The 6,677-nt window shown below is 38.0% G+C and overlaps 1 protein-coding gene across 1 annotated transcript in view; it reads left to right on the top strand.

The window, feature by feature from the left end:
- Positions 1 to 6,677, top strand: part of DOCK4 (dedicator of cytokinesis 4) — a gene marked incomplete at its 5' end in the record, with an annotated part of 156,630 nt that overhangs the window by 75,381 nt on the left and 74,572 nt on the right. The window lies entirely within an intron of this gene.

Below are 6,677 nucleotides of genomic sequence, written 5' to 3'. Positions count from 1 at the left end.
ACAAGCTGCTCATTTACAGGAATACAGTTGTTTGAATTTAGTGGTTTGTTTTTCAGAGGCAGACTCTTAAAATATAGATCTACTGCTGGAAATATATCTGTAAAGAAAGTTTGCCTTATGCTTTTTAAGTAATTATAAGGAAAAGGCTTTCCTAAAATTATTTTTCTCCTTTTTTATTTTCTTTGGGGGGAGTTCATTCATCAAACAGATTTTCATTTATCTATTACGTCTTATTTGTGTAACTCTTTCCAGTTCCACTCTTATGATTCTCTGTTTCTTGATGTATCATAAAAATGCTACTCAAATGCAAGTGATACTTGGTGCACAAAGTATATAACAGCATAGTTACTTGCTGTGCAGAAGAAAAAACTGCTGAATGGTGGTGAGCGTGACATTCTTTGTTTCCATTCTAAGTGAAACTCATAGAAGTAATCAAGTGTTAAATTTGAGATTAAGTAACTTTGAAATACAATAATTAAAATAGAAGATATTTTAAGAATTATAATAAGAGTTTATTTACTCACCAATAGCCCTGAGAGCCGTTTGGGTATTGGCTGATGGAGTTTAGTAGAAGTGGTAACTCTTGCCATCTAAAGCATTCAAGATAAACATATTGCAATGATGAAAGCCCTGCAAAAACTACCAGGATAGGCATAAATACTTTGAGATGCTGAAAAATTAAGGAAGAGTTCTTTGAGCATATTTTTTTAAAATGCTTTCAGTGGTGCTACTTGATAAGTATGAGCTCAAAGAAATGGGTAAGAAGTACTGCATCCTGGATACTTTGCTTCATTTTGGCTGGAGTAACAGCTTATACTTGTGAAACCCCCACAGTAATTCTTTCCAGAATAGTCAGTTAGCTCTGCCTACAGCTGACTGATCAGACCTTTGATACACTGGGTAAATGATGACATATTCATGGAGCAATATTAAGAATGCTCTAACTTATGCTTTTTATCTTCCAAAGTACTTAGGGACCAGGTAGTGTCGTGGCCGTTTTCCTCCCGTTCTCAGTTAGGTCAACCTAACCAGACAGTCCAAATATATGAATGTAATTAGAGTTACTTAATGCCATGTAAGGGACTCCTGGGGACTTTCTTGGAAGGCTGGGGGTGTTTTGAAGCACAAGTCCTATGAAGAGAGGCTGAGGGAGCTGGGGTTCTTTAGCCTAGAGAAGAGGAGGCTCAGGGAGGACCTTATTGCTCTCTACAATTGCCTGAAAGGAGGTTGGAGTGAGATGGGTCTTGGTCTCTTCTCCCAGGCAACCAGTGACAGGACAAGAGGGCATGGTCTTAAGCTTTTCAGGGCAGGTTTAGCTTGGACATTAGGAAGAAATTTTTTACAGAGAGAGTAATCAGACATTGGCATGGGCTGCCCAGGGAGGTGGTGGAGTCACAGTCTCTGGAGGTATTTAGAAGAGTCTGGACGTGGCACTTGGTGCCATGGTCTAGTATACAAGGTGGTATTAGGTCACAGGCTGGACTCGATGATCTCATAGGTCTTTTCCAGTCTAGCTGATTCTGTGATTTTGTGAACTGTAAATCTACTTTCAATTGTATGACAACTTTTTTTGGTCTTTTCCTTTTGTAAAAGAATTAGGTTTTTATTCAAATCCGTTTTCTTTATTAAAAAGTCATTATAAAGAAGTTGGTTTGGCTATAAAAGCAATGAAAATTACATCTTAAAATTTACATGGAGTGTGGGTTATACACAGATAAAATATAAATTTCTTAAACCACAAGGAAGTTGATGTGAAAGACATCAGGCAGTAATATAAGCTCCTATGTCCACAATAGAAAACTCAAGGACTTGTACAGTATAATTTCAGTCATTATTGATCTCTTTGCTGTCAATGTTTTATCTCTTTAAAATAGGAAAATATAAGTAGATTTTCTTTCAGTCAATCTCTAGAAGGAGACCCTTTTAAAATCCTCTTGGGAAAATAAATATTGCACTAGACTATGCTAATGTGTAGAGTAAACTGTACATCCTAATGTGGAGTTGAGGCTAGGTGCTGTTAAAATAATTGATTTCTGTCTCCTGGATGAAGATGATGAATGCTGCAAGCTACGGTGCTAGCTTACACATGGAAGTAGAGGAAACATAGGAATCACTATTTATTCAAACATCTGAAAATGAGGAAGGTACTTCTTAGATAACATTATCTGTTATCTGGAGCTTGCTTAGAAACAAGTGAGAGTAATTTAGCATGTGAGTCTTACACATTCTGTGCTGGAAGGGTCTGGACAGCAACACATTAGCTCCCACTGCTGCAAAAGTCAGCTGACACTAAAGCTACTCTTTCACTAAAATTAGGAGATTTATTTGATACATTGTTGAAAACAGAAACATCAGGCATGCAGAGGTTGGTTTAAGGTAGCCACACACAGATATTTAGTACCATTTCAGATGTATTTGATGCATCCAGTTTCTGCTTGCCTCTCTGGAGGATGCAGGTATTTATATATTGTATTTACTGATCATATGTGGATAGGACATTTGTATTGAGGTTTTGGTATAGCTTGCTTTGACCCTTTTTTCTATTTCAAAGATTTTAAACTTCAGCTCTTCCTATAGGTAACAGCTACAGAGTTGTTGCAAGGTGTCAACAGCAATTATCTATCTAGCTCCTATGAGAAGTTAATGGGTGCTAAAGCCTTACTTTACTTTTATTTTGCTATATTTACCTCTGCATCTTTGTTGTAAGCTTCACTGGCCGTCTAAAAAGAAACAGATTACAATTTTCCTGCTGATAAAGATGATCGGCATTTTCTTCCTTTTGGCCTTTCTTCCAATCTCCTGGGTATTTTGGTCTTTGGACTCGTCCATGTTGATACTTGTAGAATGGCCAAACTGATGTCTGTAACTAGAAGAATTTCGACCTTTGTTATTTCCAGTACATCAGTAGTCTAGCACTCTTGTTTGTTTTCTTTTTTTCATTAAATATTATTATAGCTTCCTTTGAGGAAGAGTTAAATCTGTTTTGCTATGAAGAGTTAAGGCCAATAACAGAGAAACACATCTTGAACCATGTCCTTCTTGACATAGTTAAACAGGAATTAGAAGAACACCAGCCTTTTTTTGTTTTCTCCTTTGAGCTTGCAAATTCAATAGCTAGGAAAACATGAAATGTGTAAGTAAGGAACATCTAAGTTTTGTCCTGCAAAGAGGGTGAGTTTTCTTAGAATCACCACTGATACTATATATCAATTACCAGAAGGGAGATTACATTAGTAGGTAAAAACCTAAAAAAAAAAGAAACCCCCATATTGATAAAGCCTGCATCTTAGCCCAGTTATAACCTGTGGTGCAGCTCTTTATCAAATGGAAATTATTCTTACATGGAAAGAAACTTTATGTTTTTCCCAAAATATGAGGATTTGAAGCTCTGCAAGAGTAGCTGGGTAGTACTCTTCCTTTTAGTGATGCAAACTGTTCAAAGCCAGTGGAAGAGGGGTTTAATTCTGTGACCATTTACACCATATAGTTATATCGTATGTATATTATTAAACTAGGAAAAATCCTGAGTTGATGCTTGATTTCACGTATAAAGTTTATTGTATATATTCTATATATAACTTATTCATTTTTTGTTTTCCTTAATTACACTGAATCCCAAAATTAATAGATTAAAAAAGTGATAATCATTTATTTGTTTTCTTTCTGAGATTGACTGCTTCCCTTATTCTGTCTTTTGTGTATGAAGTCATCTGAGAATTGTATCCCGTATATTACAGGAGAATGTACATGTAGGAAACTGTAAGTTTCAGTAGTCATTCGGAGACGAATATCTGACACAATCAGTAAGAATAATTTAATATCTTTGAACTGCCTTGTGTAAAGTATGTTAGACTTCCTATAGGGCTGAAAAAAAAATCATTAGCAAACTCGGGGAAGATACCATTAACTCATAAGGAGATTTAATACTAGAAGCTAGGTATTATGATTTGCCTCTTATTCCATTGTTTTTTCAAAAGACTCAAATCTAATCATTAGTAAGACTTATGTCTCAGTAATCACTGCAAGCTAATTGATTGCTATCAAAATGCAAAAAGCCTATAATTATTTAAATTATCGATACAAGTCCTGAATTCAATTTAGTCAAAATGCATTAAGCTTTACAAACACAGATTTTGGGGGGGGGAAAGAAAAAGTCATTTTTTTCATGCATAAAGGTTTTACACATGGATCCATAGTACTGTTTTGAAGAACTCCACAATCTTTTTCAGATTAATTAGTTTTACTTAACTTGTCTTCCACAGCAATATACTATTCTTTGGAGTTGCTTCTATACACACCTGTGGGGGAGATGTATGTTGCATACAAAAATTCAACCTTTATTAGAACCTCTATAGTGGAGAGCAGAAATACGGATTATGGTTCTTATCTGTAGCTTAATTTTAGGCCGGGGAGGACTTTCTGAGCCACGCCTGTGTTTTCCTTCTGCATTATTGGCAGTTTTTTTCTTACAACTGAAAACACTTCTTTGCTACAAGTTTTGAAACTCACTGTTCTGAGAGCATTGACATGTCCATAGAGTCACAGAACAGGCATATATGTTTGGGTTTGGAATTGAGTGACAACTGTTTTTTTGGATTAAGCATTTTCTTCTCCTACCATCCTTTCATCCAAACACGGGGGCATAAATTGAATAGGTCCAAGTAAAGCTATCAAAACCAAGACAACTTCCTTGTTTCTTACTGTACCAGAAGAATGGTGTTTGTTTGAAATGTTCGATTATACTAATTTTTTTTTCCAAGCAGGCTAAAGTTTTGACCATTGGTTCAGATACAGTAGTTGAAATCAATATCATCTTTTTGAAAGTAATCTTTAAAATACATTAGACTAAAGAAAGTGATGTATGTCTCTTCAGATGTTTTACCACTATCTGGAAAGCAAGGGGTAAAGTTGTACTGTGTTAAATATTAAATATTAATGTTGCACAGGAAAGTCTCAAGGATTGCCCAGAGTCTAAGATTACCCTCTTTCTAATTATGCCAAGCATGTACTTGAAAAGCTCTGTGTTGTGATTTTTTTCCTTTTCTTTCTGTATAATATTTGTAAAGGGCAAGTATTAGCATTTTAAACAGTCAGCTAATTTAACTTCCTGCACAGAAGAAAAATTAGGACAGTGACTGATGACTAGGAGTTCTTATTACTGTAACATTCCTTGAGCTCATTAATTTTTCTATATCCAGTGGCTGACATTGCAGCTGACAATTAGTAAGAAAAAGAGTAACCTGAGACAAATGTTGTACACTGTGTTCTCCAAACTTTCTCACCTGGTCCTTGGTTTGCCTCAGAGGTGAATGAGACAGCTGTCCCGTAATACAACTACATCTCTCCACCTAAAAAGATAAAGATAGAGTGGTATTTAGATTCTGGGCTTTTAAGGAATAAATCTAAAGCTGTTATATGTGGTGGCCGTTTCAATAAGTGGCACTGTTGCCTCCTGTGTATAGTTGCAAGTCATTGTAAGATACTTTTTGTTAATCCATTTATCGTGGTAAGGCAAGGTTTCTAATCATTTTATGAAGCTTTTGCAAAAATGGGATACTTGAAACAGTTGAATGAGGATGCTCAGTTTTGCCTGAGATGCTTCAGGCCACATCATGTGTAAGAGCTGGCTATTTACAAGTCAAGTGTTGCTACGTGTAGATTCTCTGGTCTTCAGAATGGAGTTCATGACGCTGCACTTATATGTAAGCAGTGCACAGAGTACTGGGCACCTCAGGTAAGGCACCAAATGCTGTGTGGGCTCATCAGGAAGCTGCCTAGAGGAAATCAAGAAAGAGCACCTTGGCACAGGGCTGCTCTTGGTTTCTTCTCACCTTCTGGGCTGAGGGGTTTGTGTTGTAGCTGCAAGAGAAGACCTGCTCTCCTCAGAAGACTTATGGTCCAAACAATAATGCTCATACCAGTAATGTGTGAAAGAGCTACTATAACTGTGATAGCTGTGGAGTTCAGTAGTGATTCAGCATTTTCCTGGGAATGGAAGACCAGGTTCAGTGCTCTGTAAGTCTGGATTCAGCTTCTTATTGCCTGCCTGCTAGGGAAGTACCCCAACCATAGAAACACAGGCTGATTTACACAGTGAACCCTTCATCTTGCCTCTCGATGATGGATTACAGATGGGCAGGATGAGCTCACTAGCCTTCTGGCGGTCATCCTAGGAGAAGGACAACTCTAATTTCAAACCCGGGCTGATGGAGCTCGCTTAGCCCTGTAAGGCCATCCATCCAAGAGAAGGATATTCTAATTAAACCTACGTCCTGAGGACCTCACTGTCACCGTCCAAGCTTGCTAGGCCCTGGCAGATGAACCTCAGGAGTAAAGGGTGGGACCAGTTCTGTGCAAGCTGAGCCTCACCTAAAAAAAACAAAATCCACTGCGCAGGCTCAAGGGGTATACCCACACTTGTAAAGTCCTGCAGCGACAGGTGAGGGACGAAACGGCAGGCGATAAGATGCACTGGAAGCCGCAGTCCTAACCCTGCATGCAGGCGGTTCAGGACATTGGTCGCCTGAGTCTGACCCTGGAGATGACAGACTCACTCGGCAGCATCCTGAATGACCAAGCAGCCTTTTTCAAGGAGAGCACTGCTTGCTCCACACGGAGAGGGGCCTAGAAAAGGTGGCCTAACCAAAGCTCATCTCCACTCTTCACCTGGTTGGTTA

The sequence above is a fragment of the Empidonax traillii genome, unplaced genomic scaffold (genome assembly GCF_003031625.1).
Source record: "Empidonax traillii isolate 1590-97213 ecotype Southwest subspecies unplaced genomic scaffold, ASM303162v1 scaffold332:size1087224, whole genome shotgun sequence".
Lineage (NCBI taxonomy): Eukaryota > Metazoa > Chordata > Aves > Passeriformes > Tyrannidae > Empidonax > Empidonax traillii.
This window is presented reverse-complemented; position numbering and strand designations above follow the sequence as displayed.